General features: G+C 32.9%; 1 protein-coding gene across 2 annotated transcripts in view; it reads left to right on the top strand.

Annotated features, from left to right (window-relative positions):
* The window catches only part of NOVA1 (NOVA alternative splicing regulator 1), a 143,754-nt gene that overhangs the window by 38,124 nt on the left and 79,200 nt on the right, over positions 1-26,430 (top strand). Inside the window, exon 2 of one of the 2 annotated variants that reach the window (XM_039222331.1) lies at positions 10,624-10,725. The exons of the other annotated variant lie outside the window; for it this stretch is intronic. The gene's annotated coding sequence lies outside the window, so the exon portion shown is untranslated. The remainder of the gene's footprint in view (positions 1-10,623; positions 10,726-26,430) is intronic. 2 annotated transcript variants of the gene reach the window in all.

Genomic DNA, 26,430 nt, shown 5'->3' with positions numbered 1-26,430 from the left:
ACATTCTTTTTTATTCGAGAAATTATTTAAGGATATGTATTATTAAATATGATAAAATACATTATATAGACATTATAAGGGATTCTGTGAGATTCATGTACATGTTTAGCATCCTTAAATTAGGGATGGTCTTAGAATCATGAAAAAGTGGTTTTTATTTTAAGCATCATTCACAATTTTTTAAAAATATAGTTTATTCATTTTTGAGACAGAGAGAGGCAGAGCATGAGTCAGGGAGGGCAGAGATAGAGAGAGGGAGACACAGAATCTGAAACAGGCTCCAGGCTCTGAGCTGTCAGCACAGAGCCTGACGCGGGGCTCAAACCCATGAACTGTGAGATCTGACCTGAGCCGAAGTTGGATGTTCAACTGACTGAGCCACCCAGGCGCACCTTCAGCATCATTTTAAAGTATAAATTTGGTATATGATCTCTCTTGGATATCATTCATGGATATTTGGATTTGAAAATGTTGACAGCAATTGATAATAAGAGACTCTCAAATATAAACTTGTCTACATCATATAAAAGTGGTATTAAAATTTATAGTTATCCCATATTTTTACAAATGGGTGTTCAGTATCCTTTCTAGAATTATGTGAACCAGTATTTAATAAATGATAAGCATAAGATTAATTCCACATTATTGGATCCAAACCAGACTTTATCTGATTATTCTTTTTGAAACAGCTACCAGGTATTTCATATTTTCCTAAAATCGATGCTTATTTGTCATTTTGTAAAAGATGCATTATAGTCATAAATGTTACTGAAGCATATTTAAAAATAAATCTTGACTGCACAGATATCTACATAGATGGACAGATCTACACGCTTTAGAAAAATACATATATATTTTTTTGGCTTTAAAGATAAGAAAACTATTTCCCTCTCCAGGTGAAAATTCATCTCATAGTTAATTTAAAATTCCCTGTCCATATAAATTTTCTGTATAATATGTAATCAGGGAGGAAAAACTTAACCTTGCGTTCTTTTAATCAGAAGTTTTCTATTTGAATTTGCTGAGACAGTATACCTAGTTCCATCCTAATATCATCAGGTAGGAAAGGGAATTTTAGAATGATTAAAGTAAGTATAGCATGAATATTTTTAAAAATATAACCTCAAACTCTTGGTACTCTTATATCCATAGCATTATCTGGGTTTCTGAAATTAAAATAGCACATTAAACCTAAGAAAATGTCTTGGCCTATTTAAACCATATTTCTCAGATACAGCTTTTCTATATATAGATTACAATTTTATTGAGTTCTGCGGTATAAATTATCTTTATAAACATAAAGCTTAATATGTATTGTGATCTTACAGACTGAAAATGTTACTTGCATGTGATGAAAGCAAGTTCAGTTAGCTGTATGTTTAAATTTATTTCTTACTTTGAACAGAAAGTATTATGCTCGTTCACTGTGTTCCATTTCAAATGCAAAGGCTTGAAAAGGCAGCTTCAGAATGAAAATATTTTTTGGGAAGACTATAAAAAAATATATTTACAAAAGAATGTCAATGAAAAAATGTGGAACAAAAAAGTTTTACCTTGATAAACTTATTTGCATATCAGCCATCATAACATTATCATTGTTTCTCTACCTGCATTGCACTCAAGTCACCATATTTTAAAATTAGATATAATGTGTCTCTTGCATAATTTACTGTCATGATGATTGCTGAAAAAGCAATGAATGTTATCATTTACATTTAGATTTCTAGACCTATTTCTATGTAGTTATTATAAACATTTCACTTCTTGACATCTTAATATAAAAACCACTTTGTTTTAATTAACAAACTTCAATTTATAGAGAAGTTTTAGGCCTGCAGATAAATTTAGTAGAAAGTCCAAGGAATTGCCTTTTACCCTTTTTTTGCCCTTCCTTTTCCTGTACCTCCAGAGCACTGTTTCTCCTATTACTAACATTTTGCATTAATGTAAGACAATATTTATAATTGAAGCACCAATATTGATAAATTAGTAACTGAAGTCCAGAGTTTACATTAGAATTCATGCTTTGTGATTTTACAAACATAAAGTGACATATATCCATCATTATAGTATCATGCGAACAGTTTCTAAGTATCCCACCTGTCTTCCACTTATTCATCCCTCCTTTTCTCCCCATGCATTTCTGGCAATCACTCATTCTTTTATTTTCTTTATAGTTTTGCCTTTTCCAGAATGTCATATATTTGGAATTACACAGATTGGCTTTTTTTCATTTCACATTGTGCATTTAAGATTTTTTTTTATGTCTCTCGGTGCCATGATAGCTCATTTCATTTTATCACTGAATAATATTCTGTAATATGGATATACCACAGTTTGTTAATTCATTCACCTGTTAAAGAATATTTTGGTTGCTTCTAAGTTTTTGCAGTTATGTAGAAAGCTGCTATAAATATTTGTCTGTAGATTTTTGTGTGGAGCTGAGTTTTCAACCCTGTTTGTGTAAATACCAAGAAGTGTGATTGCTGGATCATGTGTTAAGAGTATATTTCATTTGAAAGAAACTGCCAGACGTTTTCCAAAATAGCTGTAACCACTTTTCATTCCACTAGCAGTGAATAAGAGTTTCTCTTGTTCTCTGAGTATTTGGTATTGTCAGTGTTTTGGATTTTAGCCATTCTTATAGGTGTATAGTATCTCATTTTTTTAAAAATTTGTAATTCCCTAATGACATACTGTTATGTACTCTACCCAAGTTCGTATGTTGAAGTCTTGACGCCTAGTACCTCAGAATGTGGTCTTATTTGGAGATAGGGTCTTTACAAAATTAACCAAATTAAATTATTACAGTGGGTCCTAATCCAATATGACTAATATCTTTATAAAAAGGGGAAATTTGGACACAGTGATACGCATACAGGAAGAATCCCATGGAAACACGAAGACTCTCATCTATAAACCAAGGATTGAGGCCTGGACTCTGAATCCTTCCTTCATAGCCCTTAGAAGGAATCAACTCTACTAACACCTTGATTTTGGACTTCTAGCCTCGAAATTGTGAGACATTAATTTCTATTGTTTAAGCCATCATATTTGTGGTACTTCGTTATAGCAGCCCTACCAAGCTGATAAACATAGGTAGTTGAGCCTCTTTTTAAATGCTTAAATGTTGTCAGTTCATCTTCTTGATGAGGTATGCATTTAGCTTTTTTGCCCACTTTTTATTGTTTTCTCATTGGTGAAGTTTAAGGTTATTTGTATATTCTTTTCTTGTATATTTGGATGTGTGTTTTGCACATTTTTTCCCCATCTGTGGCTTGTTTTTCTATTCTCTTAACAGTGTTTTTTGTTTTTTGGGGGTTTTCTTTGCAGTGTAGTTTTTAACTTTAATACATTCTAACTTAGTGTTTTTATTCTCATGTGGATTATGGTTTTTGTGTTGTGTCTTAGAAGTCACTGTCAGTCCCAAAGTCATCAGATATTCTCCTATGTTGTATGTTAGAAGAGTTTTGTGGCTTTTTCTTTGTTTTATTTTGAGCTAATTTTTATGAAAATTTTATTATCTGCATCCAGAGTCTTTTTTCTTCTGAATGTGTATTCTTTTTTTTTCAGCAGCCTTTGTTGAAAAAAATTATCCTTTCTTCATTGATTTTTTTTCATTGAATTTGCTCCATTGTCAAAGATCAGTTGACTACATTTGTTTGCATTTATTTTGTTCCCTTCCATTGATCAATTTGTTCTTTCACCAACACCATACTGTCTTGATTACGGTGGCTTTAGAGTAAGTCTTGATGTCTGCTAGTGTCAGCCTTCCAACTGTGTTCTCCTTTAATATTGTGTTGACAGTCTGGCTAAAATTTGTTTTTAAGTGTTTGTTTATATATTTTTGAGAGAGAGAGAGGGCACAAGTGAGAGGGAAAGAGAGAGCTGACATGGGGCTTGAACCCTCAAACCATGAGATCATGACCTGAGCCGAAGTCAGAAGTCAGACACTTAGCTGACTGAGCCACTTAGGTGCCCCCTCACTAACATTATTTACTAATCGTGAATTAACACATAAGTTTGAATGACATAAGTTTGTATGATTTTCCTTACTTTCCAATTTAATTTATAACTTAGAGTATTTATTCTTATATCCTTTTAAAAAGAGATTAGAAAAAGTATTAATAGAGAACTTGGTTTTGTAATTTTGACTTACATTATTTTCTTTTCTTTACCGTGTATCTCTGAGAAGGACTGATAAAATATATGTTGAATATGCATGGTATAATTTAGCATGATGAATGATTATAAGATGAATGGGGACTTTACATAAAGTGTTGTAAAATAACATCGATGTAATAGGATCCTGAATTCTCAAATATGTGACATTTAAACAGAGATAAGGTTATGCATAATTTAGTCATGTAAAATACTGATACTCCTTAATTTATTTTAAAGGATATATCTGAGTTTTAGGGAATTTCTATTAAATATTAAGTATTAAATGACTTGAAAGACTGTGATTCAGTTTGAGGGAAATTCCTAAGTTGTTAACTCTGAGTCAGAGCAGAACTTTCTTTAAAATTGGGTTTTAGGTTACTCCATTGTAAATATCCAAAGTGTTCTTTAAAACAATAAACATTCTAACCAGGGTTTTTTCTTTCTTTTTTGCTTTTTCTTTTGCCAGAGCCTTTTTGTTCTGCAAGCTTTTAAGTTTAGCATCCTATTTAGGATATTTTACTTTTTAGCTTTTATACAACCTAGTATTTGTTAGTTTTTGTGATAAGACCTAATATTTTATTTATGGATGTTCAGAATATTTCTTTAACTTTTATATAAGGTGAAAATCTTAGTAATTCCTGAAAATGCCTATAGTTATATTATTACCAGTTCTTTTTTTTTTTTTTTCAATTTTTACTTATTTTGACAGAGACAGACAGATTGTAAGTAGGGGAGGGACACAGAGAGTGAGAGCCAAAGCAGGCTCCAGGCTCTGAGCTGTCAGCACAGAGCCTGACACAGGGCTTAAACTCACGAACTGGGAGATCATTACCTGAGCTGAAGTGGGTAGCTTAACCCACTGAGCCACCCAGGTGCCCTACCATTTGTTCTTAAGAATAAAAAGACTGATAATGCAGGCATTTAGCCTGACATTCATAGAGTATTTTAGATGGAAAGTCAAAATCACTTACTAGCTCATTGGTGCTCACCGTTTCTTAATACGGTATGAATTGAGATGGTGATTAAAGTGGGGATGCAAATATGGAATGGTTTTATTTTTCTCCTGTAGCACCTTTGTTCATGGTTGGTCAAGTCATTTATTTGTTCCTTGACTTACCTCAAGAAAATGTCATAGTTTTTTGGATACTTAAGGAAATCAGTTTAATCTGATAAAGTCAGTTTATCTAACCAGTTTGAATTTTCACCTCATAGCCCAATTTAAAACTCAGCGTTTCCCCTTCTACTTATTACCACTTTGCTTTTCTAGGAGATTAGAGTGTGGAAGACTTGAATCTAGTCATTCAGTCTGTTCACGCCAGTGAGTGGAGAATGATATGCTTTTTCATTTTTATTCCTGTTTCTCCGCCTGGGTTCTGATGCCTAAAGAAGAGAGATCGAAAGATCTCCTACTTATGTAGGAGAAGTTTAGTTTTCTTTTTCTGCTCCTCTGCTGAGCACTGACTAGACCTTAATGCCTTCTGTCAGGAAAAGAGACAAAAATACTGACTTTCCGATGCAGCACATACTGTAAGACTTGTTTTGGAGGTGAGATATTTTTGGCATGTCACACCATCCAGTTCTGGCTTGTCTTCCACTCTTTTTCAGTTTCTGTCCCTCCAGTGTATTCACAGCCTCTGGCTGATGCGATCCCCTTTGTCTGGAGGCTCAATTTCAGCTACTTTCACAGTCAAGGCACTCTTTGCCTTTACAATAGTGACTATGGTTCACTCTACCTTGCTTTCCAACTTTGAGTCTTTTTTACCCCCTCTCCTCAGATAAGCCTACAAAAGGGGAGAGAGCATGGGATGATAAGCAGGCATAAATGCAAGCTGAAGTCCAACTGAGAGATAACTATCTTCCCTTTTGCCAGTCTTTTGGACCCCTATTCCTGGACTTAGATTCTTTGACAACAGCACTGTCCAACTACATTAAGTCATTGAAGCAAACTCTCAAGTTGATTGACTCACTCAAAATGAGACAAGAGTGGGCAGTTTTGGAATAACAAATAACTGAAGAAGGTAAACATATTTCAGTTATGAAGGAGTGGTAGGTTCCCACATGTTTGATCTCTGATTTCTGAATGTTAAAATACTTGAGGGGCGCCTGGATGGCTTAGTCGGTTAAGCGTCCGACTTTCACTTAGGTCATGATCTCACGGTTCGTGGGTTCGGGCCCCGCATCAGGCTCTGTGCTGACTGCCAGCTCAGAGCCTGGAGCCTGCTTCGGATTCTGTGTCTCCCTCTCTCTCTGACCCTCCCCTGCTCACCCTGTCTCTCTCTCTCCTAGAAATAAATAAAAAAATATTAAAAAAAAAAAATACTTGATTCATGATTTTTTGTTCTTAGTCTTGAGTTGTAATTATTAATCCCACCTCATATTGTTATGTAAATTTACCATAGTCTCACTGGTACAGTAATACCAATGTGGATTATATGTCTAAGACTCCCAGTGGATGCCTGAAACCACGGACAGTAACGAACCCTATGGATAGTGCTTTATCCAGATAGTGCTTTTTTCCTGTACATGCATCACTATGACAAAGTTTAATTTATAATTAGACACAGTAAGAGATTAACAACAATAACTAATAATAAAATTGCACAGTTATAATGATATACTGTGATAAAGTTATGTGACTATGGTCTGTCTCTCAAAATATTTTATTGTACTGTGCACTCAACTGTCTGGTGATGTGAGATGATAAAATGTGTATGTGATGAGACACATAACATAAGGTTAATGATAGGCATTGTGATATAGCATTAGCCTACTATTAGCATTCTGAGGATATGTTAGAAGGAGGGTCATCTGCTTCCAGATACCAGCTGATCATGGATAAATGAAACTGCAGAAAGCCAAAATGTGGATAAGGGATGTGGGGAGACAACTGAATTTCCATTCTTGCTGGCTGCCATCATTTCAACCACAGCAGCTAGAATGATCCTTACAAAAGATTAAACAGGTTATATCACTCTGCTAGTCAAAATATTGCAGTGGTTTTCTTTAAGAGTTTTTTAAAAAAAGTCCAGAGTCCTTATTATGGTCTATAAAGTTCTCTGTGATCTGACACGAGGTTAAAATTTTGATCACTTGTTCCTGTCATGGGACTTTGTTCTTACTGTTCTTTCTGTATAGCGTTCTTACCCAGGTAGTCTGTGGACTCATGTCATTTCATTCTTTGTTCATATATTGCTGCTTCCTTAGGTTTTCTCTGACTACCTTGTTAAAATAGTATATTTGTCAGTTTGTACCTGTAACTTGCTTTCCTTTTGTTTTATAACTGAGCCATTGCCATACATTTTATTATAATTTAATAGTTTATTATCCATCTCTTTCATTAGCATGAAATCTTTGAAAGGTCATTGGCTCTTTTGTTCAGTGTTTTACCTAGTGTCTTAAATGGGACCTGACTCAGGAAACTGTCATTTTTTTTTTTGTTGAGTGAATAAATGAATGAAGGAATGCTAGTATGTATATTCAAACTTTAGAAATAGCTTTGACTTACCTCATAATTTTTAGTCTTCTAGTTTTTTCAATTTAGTAGTGGTTTTGTTTTCTATAGATTTTTTTCATTATTCCTAATTATATATTCCCAGTGTTCTCATCCCAGTTGAACCATTCACACCTCTAGTTGATCTTCCATGCTTCTGCTAGAGTGATTTTTGTTAAATTCTTCTCAAGATGCCACTCTTTCAAATAAAATATTTTAAAATTCCTGAACCTAATTGGACCTGTGGCTGTTGTCCTTCTCCTCACTGACCTGTGCATGTACTCTATATTCTACTCATATCCTTTTCACTGCAGCACTCTGAATGCTTTAATATGCTTCTCTCTTCTATACCTTTACATAATGGCTTTCCCTTTTTTATCGTATTGGTGTATACTTTATTAGTGTGTGAATACATAAAATGTAACTCCTATCATGAGAAGGCTCTAGAAAAAGTTCTTCACATTTGAAATGGTTGGGAACCAACTATATAGTTGTGTGTGTGTGTGTGTGTGTGTGTGTGTGTGTATCTTATATATCTATATGTGTGTATATAGATACCTATATCTATCTATCTATCTATCTATCTATCTATCTATCTAAGCAAACTATTCAGTTTCTTCATTGAATATCTTTAATACATGGTAAGAGTTCATTTGTCATTTTGGATGAGTATTTTAAAAGTTGCCACACTCTTGAAGAGCACCATAAATACTCTTGTAATGCTCTTTTAATGTGGAATCTATTTAAAGGTGTGGCTAATCTACGATATTGTAATTCACAGATTCTTTTTAAAGGATGTGCATGTATGAATGTATATTGAATCATTACCTTCACAAAGACAAACTGAAAGGAATAGGGAAAATGATTTGTGAAATTAAGTATTGCTTCTATAACCTTTTCGGAAAATATGATCCCTTGATACATTCTTCAGATTTAGATTTTTTGTTTGTATATTATGTGAAGTAAAAGAGAGACCGATAAAGGAAATGACATTATTTTATATAGACCATTGAAGCTAAATATTTTCCATATCTGAGCCTGTTCAAAGTAAGTACAGTGTCGTAGAAGGGATCAATGAGGTTTTGTGGGAAATGTAGACTATAGGAGTACATACCAGTGTCTCAAAACTTGTGTTTAGCAATTTTGCATCTAAAAGAATTTAGAAATGTGTAGCTTGTGATGTTGGTCTCTTTTAGAAGATATAGCTAAGTAAAAGTAGAAGACTTAGCTAAATAAAACTAATAGGAAGTTATGTAGCAGTAAAGATGGGACCCAAAGATGGGACCCTATAAGGAATTTCTGGGTGTTTGAGATAGATTTTTCTGAATAATTACTACTATTACGGATAATAATAGGTCAGGTATTGTACCATGTGCGTATGCCGATTATTTCATTTAGTTGCTGGAACATCCCTGTGTCTGTTACTCATAGGACAAAAGTAGAAACAGCTGCTCAGAGTTAGACATTTAATTTAAATGATCTGCCACCTACTCAATTGAGTGTCTTCATATCACTTACCCTTAAATTTTGGAGGGGAAGTCACAGAAACTTTGGAGAACTTCACAAAAGTTCTATGGCTTATTTGCCCTAGAAAAATGTGCTTATGGTCCCCTATAATAGGTCTTTATTTTTAGCATGCAATTTTGCAGAATTTCTAGATTACCTAAGTCCTGTACATGGACCCAAGAAAGGAATCTCTGATCTGTGTCTTCTTTTAATAAAAAAAACTGATAAACTCTGTATTTTTTCTTCTCTACTACCTCTTGTCACTTTAGGAAAGTAATATTTATTTGCACTATGCCTTATTCTAGAAAGAATTTAAAGAAGTTGAAATTGTCATCTATTGCTAACTCTACTGAGTAAATGCCAAAGTAAATACATACATGTGAGATTCAGATTTGATGGATGAGACACTTTTCATGGTCAGATTTGTTAGACTGCTTCAGAGTGCCTTCGATCTGTTAAACAAATCTATATGTGTGTATTTTGAAGTAATGTAAACTGTTACTTCTTTAGGGTATTATAAACATAGTAGCTGTGCCTAGAGATAAAAAGTTAGAAAGATAGTGCCTTCCAGCCTCATGATTGATTTGGTGACATTTCTCAAAGAATAATATTTTATTTGTCTTCTAATTCCATCAAATATAAATTATATAGAAGGGGTGTTGTAGCAAAAGTAGGATGGTAATAATTTTCTGTATTAATGAACTAAAGTTATTGTACACTTAGTTAACTCATTGATATATGGGCTAAGGATGAAGACTGTATTTAGATTATAAGGACTTTGAGAGTTTGTAGAAGAAAAGTTGTTGTTTTCTATGAGATCACTTTTAAAACTCTATTATATGAAAAAATAATTTAACCATTGCTAATTGTTGAGGACTAGTTATTTCACAATTTTTTTAAAAATATAAAGTAATTTAGAATTTCAGAATGGGTTTCCTTACTTTTTAAATATATTTTCATGTCACTAATGCTTCAGTTCTGATATCTCACCTACTTTGTTTTTCCCCCTTGAATTGTCATCTAAAGCAAAAGCATCAAATTAGTTAAGCATAATGAAGAATCTTACTGTGTATATTTACTGGTTTTAGGTAAATTACTATAAAAGTAATGTTATAAAACTGTATACAGTATTTGGGTTCAATTTTTTTACATATGTGTTTTAACATTGATTTATAGTTATGTTGTATGAATAATTGTATTTCTACTTTTTTCTTCAATCATTCTTAACATCGAATTTTTAAATGAACGATAGCCCATCTGTGTAGGGCTCTTGTGACTGAATTATGTATTCTGTTTTGCTGTGGCACAGTTTTTAGACAGCCACCATTGTTGTTAAATATTTTCATTTTCTATAGTACTTTTCATCCCTGTATATATGTACAGGAGTCACTTCACCCACCACCGAATTGCAGCCACTTCTGAGGTGGAACGCAGCAACTGTTTAACAGCGCACTTTCCCCTAGGTGCTGACAGCTGCAGAAGAAATTGTACATGGTCCTGTACAGAAGGTATTTCTCCACTGTGCCATCTGCAGAGTGAAACTGACTAGGAGTACTACATAGACTGTAAGTTTCTTGTGTACCCGTCCTAGACTGGAAAACCCAATAAGAGAGAATAACAAATAACTGGGAAGCATCATTTAAAAATGTATTGAGGTCAGTTAAACTTAATGCTGCTCTCCCTGACTCTAAATTTTATTTTAAGGTCATCTAATTCGTGATTGGTACTGAATTGAATAACAAACAAATGGATGCACTCCTTGGCAATTATTTTATTCTAAAAGCTTATGAAACTATAATGCTTTCATAAATACTTCACTTTTAATGAAGCTTAAAAGAATCAATTTGTTTTTAAATATTTTCAAATAACCAAACCAATATTATATAAGATTTTAGAACTGTCTTCTTAAAGTAGCAAATCAACTTAAAATTCAACAGGAACATCCTAATTAGCTTTGCTTATAGTGTTTTATGTCTTAGTTGTGATACTTTCATTCCTGTGGTGAAAGCTTTGCAACAAAGCCAGTTTATAATGAACCTATTTTTGATTCTTTGTTTTAGAAGCATTGAGTTTGATTTTTTTTTTTTTAGCATATTGAAACAAAACTTGGGAGAGAAGAAACAGTAAATATTTGAACTTTCACTTAATGTATTTTAGTCATTCTCTTCCATTTTATTATTTAATGATTTTCTTTTTCCTTTTGTAAAAGCTGTTTACAAAAGCTATTTTTAGTAATAGTTTGGCATGTTTATGCCTTACAGGATTAGAAAGTAACATTAGAACTTCCTGTGTCTATTGTTAAACAGTATGGTATGGATTGTTATAGTTCATTGTTTTGCAAAATTTCTAGTCAGTATCTATTTTTGTGTGTGTGTGCATCTGTAGACATTTCTCTCGCAAGAAATCAGAATTTCTTAGTCTTCATCTAGTCTTAATTATATTAAATATAGTGTCATTTATTTTAGGTAACTTTAACTTACATCATAATTTAAGTGATGTTTGTGTACATCTCTATGCCTATAGATTCTCAATGAAAGCAGATAAAAGCCTCTCTGGGCCACAGTTTACTTAGTTGTAAAATGAGGTGGGTGGAAGAAATTATTTCTTCAGATCCTTTCTTTATGTGTTTTCTGTTTAACTTGGGTAGAATTCTATGTATTCAGAATGTACCTTACATTGTATAACCAAGATATTTTGGTGCAAGTGACTTTGTTCTAGTTAGAGTATTATTTGTGTTAATTAAATGCCGAGTGATGGTATTTTCGAGTCAAAAGAAGAGGTCTGATTTCCTACAAAGATTTTTAACTGTCTCTAATTGTGTAGTAGAGTTATCCTACTGTTTTGAAATAAACTTTTTTTAGAATAAATAAAAGTCTCAACAACCTGTTCATCATAGAGGCATCTAGTAATTTTTTTTAAAAACTAAGCTTTATTTACATTCAAAGTGAAATGCAGTTAAATATTCCCAAAAAGCTAACATTTTAATGACATTTTCCCCCTTACTTACAGATGTAATACTTCTTTCAGTAGTAAAAGCACTAAAGAAGTAAACATTAATATTTTAAAGAATATAGTTTAGACACAATATAATGTACTTATGTATCTTTAGCAAGAAGGTATTTTGTTAGTATATGTAATATTTGATTTGCTAGATTTGTTCTTTTGCATTTTCTACAAACAGTGTAATTGTAAGTATTGCTTTATCTCATTTATTACCTGAAGTTACTATATTTGACAGAATAGACCATATGCCTTATATACTGTTTTGGTGAAAAGGTACAGACTATACCTGTTGTGCATATGAGTATACATTTTTCAATTATACAGAGTTGTTACATATTAGACTTTCTGTGGATGATGTAAGTTTACCAACTTAATAGATTCAATTTTTAACCAAATGAATCTTAAACTTTAAAGTAATTCTAACGTATGTTATTTGGAAAAGGGAATTAGATGGAAACTTTAATTTTTATTGCATGTATTTATGTATTATATGAATTGATGAACATGTACTACTTGTATAATTAAAAATAAATGAAACTATTGGTATTTCAGTTAAATTGTATATTTGGAGCATTTATTTAGTTTATTTAGAAATCACCTTCATTGCATAAAGTATCTTTTATCTCTATTTGATTGTTTCCTGAAGGAGGGGTCTTCATCTTTTTCTGCAAGACCAGCATTGTGGTTGGGCTTATTATATAGTTTATATTCATTTTATAGTTTTTGAATTCAGAAATAAGTACTAGATCAAGACTAACTAAATCTTAAAGAAACCTGTCTTTTTTTCATCTCCCCCTTTATAATCCTATGTTTGAAATAGAAAAATGAAACAAGTATGTAGATAAAATGAATTTTTAATACTTAATAATAGGTACTTAGACCTCTAGCAGTGATGTTCTGACAACATCTAGCTTTATTTTGGAGACTTTAAAAAGAAATGCAGCACCAGCTGAACAAGTAGTGAAATTGAGGAGAAAATAAAATATAAGGCAATGTACTTTTGGTGTAGATTTTACTTAATTTAAGCTCATTTTAAAGAACGTTTTCATATAGAGTTTGAATACATATTTTAGAATTCTCAGACACTCTCCTCAATTTTACAAAATATATCCTCTATCATTTCAGTTAAGGACATATTCTTATATTCATCCTAGTTTTCTAAAACACTATTTTTCTTATCATATTTTTCTGAGCAGAATCTTGCATGTAATACGAAAATGAAACAACTTCATACGTTTCATTGTAAATAATGGGGAGATGATTTTGTAATTTCACATTAGGTGGACAGTTCTTTTTACACCAAATGGTTAGTATTTGAGTTCATTTAATAAACTTTAGTATTCAGACATTATTTTCTGTCATCCAAAATATAATTTATATCCATTGAACAATATTTGCAGTTTGAATTTATATATTATAGAAATAAATGTGAGGATTTTCTTTCAAAGAACCTCACGCCGGTTATATGAAGTTAAAACACTCATAATTACCTCAGTCTTTGGTATTCATGCAGTATGTATCAGTTAATTCGAGCATTTTTTATGAATTTTGCAGCTATTCCTTATATACATTTAATTGAAAAATTTAAAAGTATAAATTTGTATAAAGGACTCTTTATGCTGCACACCTCTCTAATAGTTAGTTAACTTATGTTTATTACCTAAAATTTGCCTTAAACTCTGAAATTTCTATATGTCATAGGTAAAGTGTGTGTGTGTGTGTGTGTGTGTGTGTGTGTGTGTGTGTGTGTGTATGTACGTGTGTGCACATGAATGCATGTGATGTTCCTTATATATTTTCTGAAGCATGGCCTGGAATCCTGACTGCCACTTTGTAGCCATTTAAATAAAGCATAAATTGTTTAATAACTGTAAGGTTTTCTTAAATCTATTAATAGGAAATCATTACACCTACCTCACAGGGTTGTTGTGAGGAAAAACAATAAAACATATGTGAAAGAGTGCTTTGCATGTGCCAGATATGCAGTATATATAAAAAATAATGAGTGTTGTTAGAATGTCAGTGGACCTCATTTTTATCTTCTGATAAAATCTAAATTCTGTGCATGTGATCTGACTCCGTCCCTATGTCCTCAGTCTCATTTCTTTCCTTGGAAATTGCATGTATTGATTAATTGATGCCCAGTGCTTTGCAGTTCTCAGAATATGTCATGCTTTCCTTGAGTCTTTGTGTTCTTGCAACATTCCTTCCAATAACTTACACACCCCTTTATCCCTAGACCACTATCATCTGTGTAACTCAACCTCATTCTTTAGGTCTCACTTTTTAGACTTCTCCTTAACTAAGATGTTTTCTTATTCATCCTTCATCCCTTATACTTCTGTTCGATGACCCTTCTGTGTGGTCCTGTGGACTTTTCTTTTTCCTATTATAGCAGATATCTCAGGTACTATCACTGCCTTTGTGTTTGTTTCCTCTGTAAAATCGTTGAGAGTGGAGTCTGCCTTTAACTTCTTTAACTCAGTACTTAAGAGTTTCTGCAACTCAGGAAACAGAGTGAACATTTTATAAATAGATGTAAGTTCTCCCTAGAAAAATTTACAACACATGATTCGTACTCCTTAAAAAAACCTCTTTACTTCTATATATATAGGATGGATTTTAAGCTCCACAATAACCATATCAAAATTATGACATTTTTATAATTGACTTCTTTACTCACCATTTATCACTCTTAATGGATTTATTAAGAGGTGAACTCACCAGGGTGCAAGTCGAAAGTTACTTTATTCTTTCCTGTCATGGCACCTGAAATACCACCCTGAATATTTTCTTTTCTGCTTCTCGATACATGCTTTTCAAGTGTTCATCTCCTCTCTGCTCTTGTTCTTCTTGCTCTTTTATCTCTGTTGTTATTTTCATTCTCTCTTTAATACCTTCTTTGCTTACACCCTGACATTTGAAGATATACTAACTTTTCAGATAATTTTTTTAAAAGAAGGCTAAAAAACTAAAATTCCAAACTCTCATCCATTGTGAAATTTTGTCCTTATGTCAACTTTGTTTAAAGAAGACTTGGGGTGTCTGGGTGGCTCAGTTGGTTAAGCCTTTGACTCTTGATTTCTGCTTGGGTCATGATCTCACAGTCATGAGATCGAGCCCTGCGTTGGTCTCTGTGCTGAGCATGGAGCCTACTTGGGATTCTGTCTCTCTCTCTCTCTCTTTCTCTCTCTCTCTCTCTCTCTGGCCCTCCCCCACTCATGTTGTCTTTGGGGTGCTCACTCTCTCTTAAACATTCAAAAGAATTATTTTTTTATTTAAAAATTTTTTTAATGTTTTTATTTATTTTTGAGAGAGAGACAGACAGCGTGAGCAGGGGAGGGTCAGAGAGAGAGGGAGACACAGAATTTGAAACAGGCTCCAGGCTCTGAGCTAGTTGTCAGCACAGAGCCTGATAGGGAGCTTGAACCCACAAACCGTGAGATCATGACCTGAGCTGAAGTCAGATGCCAACTGAACCACCCAGGTGCCCCTAAAAGAATTTTTAAAGATAAAAATATAAAGAAGGCCTATAAACCTCAGTGGAGACATGTCATCTAGTAGACATTTGTATTCATTTCTTTTTGCCTAAGTTTTTCTCCTTGCTGCTCATGCTACTGCGGGGTCTTCCCAAGTTTGAGGTTAGAAATAGGGAATATCTAATTTGTAATAAAGACATGTTGGAAATTCAACTTTTTTGCTTTTATGGATTTATCAGAATCCCACTGTTGGGGGACAACTCAGTTGTAATTCCTTGATGCAGTTGAGACTTCTTTGTTGGTCTTCTTTTGACTACTGTCCTTAGTTTCTAGTCCACTTTCTAGTCCACTTTGAACCTCTTTCTTCTGGGGTTGCCTTGTTCCCTTTACAGTTCTGTGTAGAATTCCTTTAAAATTAGATCAACACTAATTCCTTTCCCAGGGGTCCTTCCCTGTCCCATTGGAAAATGTAATTCTTTACTTCACAAACTCTGAAGTGTGCTATTTCTAAGATAGTAGCCCCAGACTAAGGGCATCTTAACCTCTTGCCTTTAGATTGTTTTTAGGCCTAAGTCCAATTCCTGGATCATTCCTTAAATGTCCTATATCCTAAGGGACATAGGCCAAACTTTGAGTGGGTTGCTGTTCTATTTCTTCCTCTAACAATATAAACTCCTCTCTTCCAATATATACTTTTAATTTTTATATGAATGATGTACTAAACAATTCCTGAGCAATTTTTGGCCACATATTCCCAAATGTTGCATAGATGATCTGTTAACTCAGTTATAGTACTTGGAAACTTTTGTTATTAGCTTTGGTTCTTAACTGAAAATGAGAAAACAACAAAATTCTCATTTTAATATTCTATTAAACTACCTTTGCTGGGGCCATAATGGTCAGCTTGCATTTCTATATATTTCTATGAACATTCATCCATTTCTATATTTCTACGCCTTGGGTTAGGCTATACTGTGAGTTTGTAATGTCCTTCCTATTTTTTCCTCCTGGTAGAATCCTTCCCAGTCTTTAATGCCCAATTTAGGTGAAATATTTATTGATGTCTGCAGTTAGAATAACCTCACTCTACTGTGTTCTCACAAATACTTTGTGTAAAGTGTTAGTGTATTACCTGTAAATTTGTCTCTCTCTCTGACTAGATTGGGAGCATTTTTGAGATAGCCAGTAACTTACTGGTGAACCCCTTGCCACTTAGTGTCTATTATGTGTTCTATACATTATTTGCCAGATTAATAAATCTCTTCCAAACACTGGGATTAAACTTTGTAAAATTATTGTTGAGTAATTAATACTTATATTCTTATTTATTTCTGTCCACTTTTCAAAAAATATTTGAGGGGGCAAGAATTATATTTTATGCCTCTGATTTTTGTATCCCAGTGTTATTGCTCTTCATCTGTTCTTAGGCACGTTCATTCTTTTAGTTCTGTTTTTCATTCAGTTTTCTCCATTTCTCCCTGCATTCTTAATATTTCTTCCTTATTTTATTTTTCTTGCTTGTTTTATTCCAGTTGTCCAGTTGATGGATTTAACTATGATAAGTAAAGATAACTAGTTATTCCAAGCGGGTTCAGGTTGAAAGTAAAAAAAAAAAAAAAAAAAAGAAAAGAAAGCAAAAGGAAAAATGTTAATAGAACAGATCTCCAGACTAGTTGAATTTCAGGCAATGTAGATACCAGGAGTTGTAACCTATGTGATTATTTGTCTGCAGTCATATCACTTTTACCAGTAGATTTTTCTGTATGTGTTTTCGTAAGAAGGAGCAAACTATAAAAGATGGCCAAGTGATTGATCTTCAATTTTAGGTATCAAGAAACACTGTTTATTTCTATTAGTTACCCTACCTTCTAACCACTATAATTATTCAAACATTCTATTTATCTTACAAAATTAGTAAAATTAATTATTATTGAATTTTTTACTTACTTTACGATGAATATTAACTATCTGATGGAAGTTTGATATTAAGAAGAACAAAATTCCTTTTTTCTAAGTTTTTGTGAGCATTCTGACAAAGCTAAAATCCAGGAGAATTTTTAGGAAGCATCTTGTATGGGCCAATTATCAATTAGGAAAATTAATGCCAAAATGTATAATTTTTTGAACTATACCATCTGAAATGTATTTCTCTTTTAAATATTCATTCTGTTTTCTTTTCCTTTAAATGGCTCTTTTTCTTTTTCAGTTGTGGTTTTGTATAGGACTTTGAGAAACACTCTTTTAGTGGGTCAAGTAAAATGTTAAAAAACTAAATATTATAAACATAATTCATCAAAACCTAGTTCTTTATTTTATATTTAAACCTATGTAATGTCCTAGAAAAACACCTTATATTATAGATACATTTAAACATAAGGAAATTGGCCATTAATTGATATTTCTTTTTTATGCTGTTTCTAAAATTTTAGCTCCATGTTTTCCTTTGTGCTATAGGCTATGACAGATTCAGATGTCTGAAACGAAAATAGATATTAGTCCTCAATTCTCATTCTGCCTTCCAACCCAATCATTGTTGCTTATCACTTCACATACACCATGTGACTGAGTCACAATAATACCATTCTCTCCTCTCCTTTGGCTTGAATGTAATCCTATTTATTTTCAGATCTTAATTATTTTGCTTTTAAGATGTATCCTGAATCAGTATGCTTCATTCTATATCCATTGATAAACTCTAGCTCATTATTTATCATTTGCCAAGATTCATGTACTAGATTTCTGTTTCTGTTTATATTACAGTTTTTTAAAATATGGGAACCACATTATATTCACCTTGGTACTTTCCATGGAGAATAGTCTCAGTAAATCCTTTCTAACTTCACTCAGCTAATTGTGAAGTAGTTGATTCTTTGTATTTAAGCCTTAAAAATATTGAATGGGTTGCTAAAATACAGACCAATGCCACAGTTAAAATTAATCACACATTATTCCAACTTGATGATACTCCTATTAGTGCTAACACTACCAGAAAAGTGCTTTAAGCGAATTCTGAATAATCTTTTAAGAACCCTTGGCTCAGTACTAATTATGTTAAAACAGATTTTCCTGCCAATATATTAGTATATGTCTTGGTGTATAGGCTCTTGCTATAACTATCCCATTAAAAATATATAGTTATATGCCATCTTGAGAATGTAGCAGAAGTCTTGGTTACTTCTCTTTTTACATTAGTCCCTTTCTAGCTCATCTTGCAGAAGTCTTCAACCCAACTACCAGTCCCACTGTGGATCTGATTTATCCTAGTCAGAGGTTACCGTGACCTCCTAAGAGGAGTAACATTGCTACAGTCTATTTTAGTGCTTCCTGTGCTATAACTTATAGAGAACTTACTTTTCCCTCTTGCCTATTATTTGAAGATAATCACTGGTTTCTGGAAATTTACATACTGAAGGTGCTCTCATTTCAGATTTGATTAAATTTGATTAAATATGTGCTTTTCTGATCTTTTAGGGTGTTTTGTAAAATTACTTGAATGAATGTTAGTATTATATAGAAATAAGATGACCTTTTAAATGTTTCTCAGAAATATTATTTTCAGTTTATAATTTTATTTTGATCAGTATGGTCTGATATTTTCCTTATTCTTCTCCTGTTTCTTTTGGTATGTATTTAGTATGTATATATCTTTATCTATGTGTATAGATCTCTCATCTATACACGTACACGTGTGCACATAAGAACGTTTAATTTTGTAAAGTCATCTTTTTATATTCTCATATCTCAGTTATTTCTTTGAAATAAATCATGATCTCATGGTTTGTGAGTTCAATCCCTGCATCCAGCTCTGTGCTGACAGTGTGGAGCCTGCTTGGGATTCTCCCTTTCTCTATCTCTCTGCCCCTGCCCTGCTCACATGTACTCTTTCTCTCAAAATAAATAAATAAACTTAAGAAAATCACATTCCAAGCATCAGGAATAGCAAGGATAAAAGTCTTTGGATCTGAATGAGTTTGGCATGTTGAAAAAAGAAAGAAATGCTATGTGTGTTAAACATTGTTAAGGGGAAAGTGCGGCACAGGTGAGGTCTTTGAAATAATGCAGGCCAGATCAAATGGGTCATAGTAAGAAGTTGGAATTGTAATATAGTTACAATGTGATGACATTGGGTATTTGCGTTTTATGATGATTAGCACTGAGGACATCACTCTTCAAAACTTTGTGGAAGATAAACAGGAAAACGGAGTAAGGGTTTAGGAGAGGTAATTATTAGAAAGTTACTGCAGTAGTTCCAGAAATTATGGTGTCTAGGATTAGGGTTTTTAGCAGTAGAAATAAAATGAGAGGTAATTTGTTTTAGAGGAGCACTGATAGAATTTGTGAACGGATTAGAAATGGTATTATCAACAGTATCAGACATAATTAAACATGAAGTAGTTCTTGAAAGTATCATTTAATGGACTTAGACTTTTCTATGGTAAAAATGCATCATAATTTATTTAAATTCCACTTTTTACCTTTTCCTCATTTTTTGCTAGTGTAACAATCTTTCAGCATTTTCTCACCTCACTGTCATTGTATATAAATTATGATTTGTGATGACTTGCCAATTTGAATGGTAGAAAATTATATCTTTCTTACTCACTAGACTAATATTTTAATGTATATATTGACAAGTTGTAGTTTTTCAATTGTGAATTATTTCTCGCCTTGTTTATTTTGAGAAGTTATTTTCCTTATTGATTTGAAAGGCCACATTAGTTATAGTGATCTAAACATCCCCAAATTATTTGGCTTTATGATTTTATTCATCTCATATTAGTCTCCCCAATGCCCTTTATGTCCTAGACACTTCAGCTATTTCCAAACTCTTGCCTCATGGAATTTGCACTTGAGATTCTCCATTTTCTGGATCCCTCTTCAGCCAGTCTTCAGTGGTGGACTGTATCATTGTTCATGTTTCAGCTCAAATATTACCTCTTTAGAAGAGCTGTTCCCAGTTTCCTAACATAATATTCGTTCTCATGCCTTTCACATCCTGTCACATTATTGACTGCATTGTCTGTCCCCCCCCCCCCCCCTGAGAGGGACGTTCTTCCTGGCACTTACCACAGCCTGGAGTTATTCATTGGTTACTTATTATGGGCAGGTGCCTACTCTAAATTTGTTTACTCTTGGGTCCTCTCAAGCTAGAATATTGTTGGGCATTACCACACAATATATATTGTAGAGTGGATAATGTAAGGATATTAGCTATTTGTGCCATATGCTTGTGTTTTCCTCTTTTGGTCAATTGACTTTATTCTTGTTCATGCCACTTTTTATATGAAGAATTTTCTATTTTCATAGAGTCAAATCAATGAAGTGTTTTTGTATATTATCTTTTCATTACTTTTAGAAGGAAAAGAAAAACTCTCCCAACTGGAGGTATTGCATTTTCCTGTATTCTAATTAAGATGTTTCTGAATATGAAGTTATTTATTTTCTTGAACTAGGGAAATTATTGAAGGTAAAAATAGCTCTTATAAATGTGTTTCTGTGCTTTCTTCTAATCTCACTGCACATTTATTTGTAAAATAGAGATCATGCTGTATATAGAGCTTTTCATCTTTTTTTCACTTGATATTGTACCTTTTGCATTATTTAGATGATATATATTTTTCATTCTTTATAAGTGTAGTTCTTTTAGGCCTTAAAAGATTAATGTCTACAGAATATTCCATCTTAGGAATTTGTTATGTTTAATCAGTCTTTTATTGTATATTTGTTTCAGTCTTTTTTAATATAAATAACTACATTGTATTGTATTTAAGTTTTTGTGTTTATGATTGTCCTCTTATAAATTACAGAACACAGAATAATGGATTTACTGAGTCATAGGAGACATGCAGCATTATAAAACATTCATGATTCAGTGCCAAATTATACCTCAGAAATTTTTTAATATACTTTAGAAAATTTACATAAGTTTTCACTCCTAGTAGTAGTGTATGTGTGTGTCTGTTTCTCATCAGATTTTCTGACTCCCAATAATTATGTGCATTTAAAATCTTGGCCCATTTCTCCCCATCAGCATCTCTCCCCCATCAAAAAATTATGTAAAACAATCATGGCTTTTTTCACATATAGAATTAGGTATTTTTTATATAGTCAGCTCTATGATATTTTCCATTTTCGTTTCATGTCTGTACTGAAAATAACTTTCTTCGTTCTGAGGTTAAATATATGCTTACTTATGGTTTGATCTAATTTTTTACTTTGCAGTTCTCTAATTTATGTAGAATTTATTTTAGGATATTTGAGAGGAAAAGTTCTCACTGTATTTTCTCTAAGTAGTAATCCAGTTATGTCAAACATATAATTTTTAAGTAATCACCATATACTTTTTCATGCTAAATTTTTATGTATTCCTGGGATTTGGGGGGAAGGGTTATTTATTCTGTTCTTTTGTAGTACTAATTCTCATGTTATTCATTATTGTTTCATAGTGTCTTTTTGAGTTATTCACTAGGGTAATAATTCCCTAATATTATTATCCTTTATCTTAATACCTATTCTAACATGTTATTCCATTTCTTTTTTCTAATGAATTTAGAATCATTTTACCAAATATCCTTTCCACATAAGGTATTCCTGTTTTTTAAGGTAGTGGAATTTTGTTAAAACTGTGGACTTGTTTTCACAAGATATACTTGAAGGATTTCAGATAAGAGCTGACATTTTTTCTTTTCTGTCTCACAAAATCTTTTTCTATATAGATGTCCGGCACATTCATTTAAGATCATTGTTAATTGTTTATGTAATTTAAAGTCATTCCTACTTGTTCCATTAACTATTTTTATTTATGTATTGAACTGAATTTTATCTTTAGTATATTAGTTTTCTGTGGTCACTAGACAATTACCACAAATTTTGTGTCTTAAAACAACATAAGATTTGTTCTCTTCAGTTCTGGATGCCAGAAGTCTAAAATCAGTTTTATCGGGCTAAAATTAAAGCTTGTTGATTTTAACCTATGTTGATAGGGCTGGTTCCTTTGGGAGGCTATAGGGGAGAATCCCTTTCCTTCCTGTTCTGGTTTTTGGAGGCTGCCTTTTTCCCTTGGCTTATGACCCTTCCTTGAATTACTACAAACTCTTGTTTCTGTCACTGCAAGTACTTTCTCCTTTGACCTTCTTGTCTCCCCCTTTAAAGAATCCCTTTGATTACATCCAGGGCCCATTTGGACAATCTAGGATAATCTCACCATCTGAAGATCTTTAATTGAATTAAATCTGCAAGTTCCCTTTGCCACGTAAGAAAAGAAGGTTCTAGGAATTAGGATATGGATATTATTTGAGAGGCCATTATTTAGTCTGCCACATATGAGAAAATTTTTAAATTTTGATACTACTCTAAAATTCTGTTTTATTGAGCTTTTATATTAAGTATGATTGCCTTTATTTCATTTTCTAAACAGTCATGAAATCATAAGTAATGGTAACTTTTTCTCTATTTTACAGTAGTAACTATGTCTTTGGTTCTATTTCTGTCTTATTGCTGCTTTGAATTTTTAATGCAAATGTCCAGGATATTTTCTTCTTAATTATTATATTTGCTGTTAGTTTACGATTGTTATTTTTTTAATTATAGGAATATAATTGTTCATTGTTCATTATCTCCCTTTTCCCTGCTCTTTTGACATATTTGTGTTATAGTTATGTACAACCAAATATTAACCCACACTTGCATTTCTGGATTAAAGTGTATTTGACTATAGTATATCAGTTTTTCAGTACAGTGCTGGATCTAATTTACCAGGACTTTAAATGTTAATATTAATAAATGTGAATCATTTTTGTGTGGTTGGCGGAGTATATGACTTGCTTTTCCATTTGGAATATCATGGTTATGCTACTTAATAAAATGCATTTAAAGGTGTATTTTTCTCTATAGACTGGAATCATTTTTATAGCATTAAAATTGTTTGAAGTTTCAACTTTGAAAATCATTTAAAGTTTGAAAGAATCACATGAAGCAATCTGAGCGCAGAGCTTATTTGAATCTAATTCTTTGACAGACTTTTTCAGTTCTTTGGTTATTTAATTTTTGTTTGAGGCAGTTTTGAAAATTTACATTGTTCCTAGTGAGTTGTCCATTCTACCGAGATTTTAAAGAAAAATTTGTCATTCTTACTTTACTGTATGTTAAGCATCGTGATAGGTTCTGTATATACAAAAATAAGGAGTAAGGGATTCTTTTTTTAAAGTTTTTTAAAAATGTTTATGTGAGAGAGAGAGAGAAAGCGGGGAAGGCACAGAGTGGAAGACACAGAACCCAGAGCAGGCTCTAGGCTCTTAGCTATAAGCACAGAGCCCAACATGGGGCTGGAACTCATGAGCTGTGGCTCATGACCTGAGCTGAAGTTGGACACTTAACCAACTGGGTCACCCAGAAGCTCCAAGAATATAGGATTCTTAATCTCAGATAGCATATAATAATGAGAAGAAAGTTAATTTTGTGAGGAGGAAGGCATAAGAAATGGAAAAGAGGGGCGCCTGGGTGGCTCAGTCGGTTGAGTGTCCAACTTCAGCTCAGGTCATAATCTCACGGTTTGTGGGTTCGAGCCCCACATCAGACACTGTGCTGACAGCTCAGAGCCTGGAGCCTGTCTTCGGATTCTGTGTTTCCCTCTCTCTCTGCCCCTCCCCCTGCTCATGCTGTCTCTCTTTCTCTCTCTCAAGAAGAAAGAGAGAGAGAAAGAAAGAACGAAAGAAAGAATGAAAGAAAGAACGAAATGGAAAAGAAAAAAGTAACACTTAAACAGATATTCTGATAAGGATTTCATTATGAATGCAGTTAGCAGGAACCAAGACCACAAATAGTTGAATATAGGAAGGACTGAGATAATTGCAAATAGACCATTACAATTGGAATTTAGGTTTGGCCAGGAAGGAATCATGGTTAGGAATTATAAGGTATATTATAGATTGTTCTTGAACTTGTACTTTTTCCTTTTTTTTGGAAAACATTTTTTTAAACATTCATTTTTTAAGAGTGAGAGAGACAGAGCATGAGTAGGGGAGTGGTGTAGAGGGTGAAAGACACAGAATCAGAAGCAGACTCCAGGCTCTGAGCTGTCAGCACAGAGCCTGATGCAGGGCTCAAACTCATTGTCTGCAAAATCATGACCTGAGCTCAAGTCAGACGCTTAACCGACTGAGCAACCAGGTGCTCCAAACTTGTACTTTTTCCTACAGATATTGATAGTTTGTTAATAATGTTAATTCTGGGTTTTTCATCAACAGGTTGATATTTTTACAAGATTAGATGTAAGTAGAGATGGAAAGGAAGGAAAGAATATATATGAAAACATGCTGATAGGATAGAATCACCAAAGACTTTTTACTGATAGCATACAGTAGATGAGAGAAAAGTTAAGGCAGCATCCAACTTTTGTCAAGTGTATTTGGGTTGAACAAAATATTTGCTTTATCTTTATTTCGGACTCTGTGGCTCTGATTCCATTTGAAAGGCTTCTTAAATTGTTGGTAGTCTGTCTAAAGTGTGAAAAGTTGAAATAGGAAAATCACTGTTTGATTCATACATATTTTGTTGGAAACCAAGGTTATCTACTAAAACAGTAGTTTATATACAGTAGTTAGCCAGCATAAAAGAAATAGATGTCCTATTAAGATTTCTGAACCATATAGCATGAAAGGTGATCTAAAAAAATCATATTTTATTTAGTAATATTTTTTTAAATATTTATCTAGAAAATTGAAATAATTCTGTGGTAAAGGAGTTTGAACATAATATTAAAATCTGTTTGAAGTAATTTCTCAGCAAATGTATGTATATACATGATGTATGGATATCAAAATGAAATACCTGCTGCCTCAACAGTTATGAAAAGTTTATAAAACATGTTTTATAAGGATGATTTCTTTGCCTATGTGCTTTATATCTATAACATAGGTCCATGTAACTACCACCCCAGTCAAGATATGGTATATTTCCATCATGCCAGAAATTACATTGAATCCCTTGCCAGACCATCCTCCTCTTCCCCAGTCACCTAAACCCTTCTCACACCTACATCCCTTCCTGCCAGTGACAATCACTGATCTGTTTTCTGTCACTATAGATTTACTTGATTTTTCTAGAGTTTTAATTTAAATGGAATCATAATTATGAAACCTTGTGCCTGCTTTTGTTTTGCATTATGTTTTTGAAGTTCATCCCTCTTGTTGCATGTGTAAGTAATTTATTCCTCTTTCTTGTTAAGGAGTAGTCATTGTTTGAATTTGTAGCTTTTTTTTCCCATTCACCTGTTGATGGACATTTAAGTTGCTTTCATGTTTTGACTACTAGGAATAAAATTGCTGTGAACACTTGAGTTCAAGTCGTCATGCAGACAGATGTTTTCATTTATCTTGAGTAAATACTTAGGAATAGAATAACTAGATCGCATGGAATATTAAACTTTATAAGAAACTACCAGTATTCTAAAGAGGTTGTGTCACTTTACATTTCTACCACCAATCAGTGTATGAGCATTTCGATTGGTTCATATGATCACCAGTTCTTGGTAGTGTCAGTTTTAAAATGTTAACCATTATAAATTGTATGTCGTTGTATCACATTGTGGTTTTAATTTGCACTTCCCTAATAGGTTTTCTTGTGCTCATTGACCATTGCTATATTTTCTTTTGTCAGCTATCTCTTCAGTTCTTTTGCCCTAGACTTGAGGAAGTTTAGAGAAGTAATAATTAGATGATATCTGGATTATAATATTTATTTACTTACACATAGTGGTCATACTTTTTTGTTTTATGTTTATCCACTTCT

This window comes from Hyaena hyaena, unplaced genomic scaffold (assembly GCF_003009895.1).
Source record: "Hyaena hyaena isolate Hyena2069 unplaced genomic scaffold, ASM300989v1 scaffold_1101, whole genome shotgun sequence".
Lineage (NCBI taxonomy): Eukaryota > Metazoa > Chordata > Mammalia > Carnivora > Hyaenidae > Hyaena > Hyaena hyaena.
This window is presented reverse-complemented; position numbering and strand designations above follow the sequence as displayed.